Genomic DNA, 325 nt, shown 5'->3' with positions numbered 1-325 from the left:
GAGGCGCCGAATAGGAAATGGGAGGAGACAGAATGGAAGCGGAAGCAGCCAAGCGAGGAATCCACGTGGGCTGGTCTGGGCTCCGTGGAGTAGAGAAAAGGCTTTTCAGGACTGCATGTGAGGATGCTTGCGGGCTCTGTAAAGGCCAAGAAAATATTTGGGACTGTAGGGGTCAGTCAGAAGCAAAGTTCCACCAATCTTTATTTTGCTTGCAGTTCCGTAGACTTCAAGCTGACAAATGGCAGAGATTTGTGGTTTGCGTTTTTATAAAGCTTTCTCCAAAATGAATTTGTCGTTTCACGGAGATCCCACCATTACATTTCAT

Source organism: Nomascus leucogenys, chromosome 10 (assembly GCF_006542625.1).
Source record: "Nomascus leucogenys isolate Asia chromosome 10, Asia_NLE_v1, whole genome shotgun sequence".
In the NCBI taxonomy this organism is placed as follows: Eukaryota; Metazoa; Chordata; class Mammalia; order Primates; family Hylobatidae; genus Nomascus; species Nomascus leucogenys.
This window is presented reverse-complemented; position numbering follows the sequence as displayed.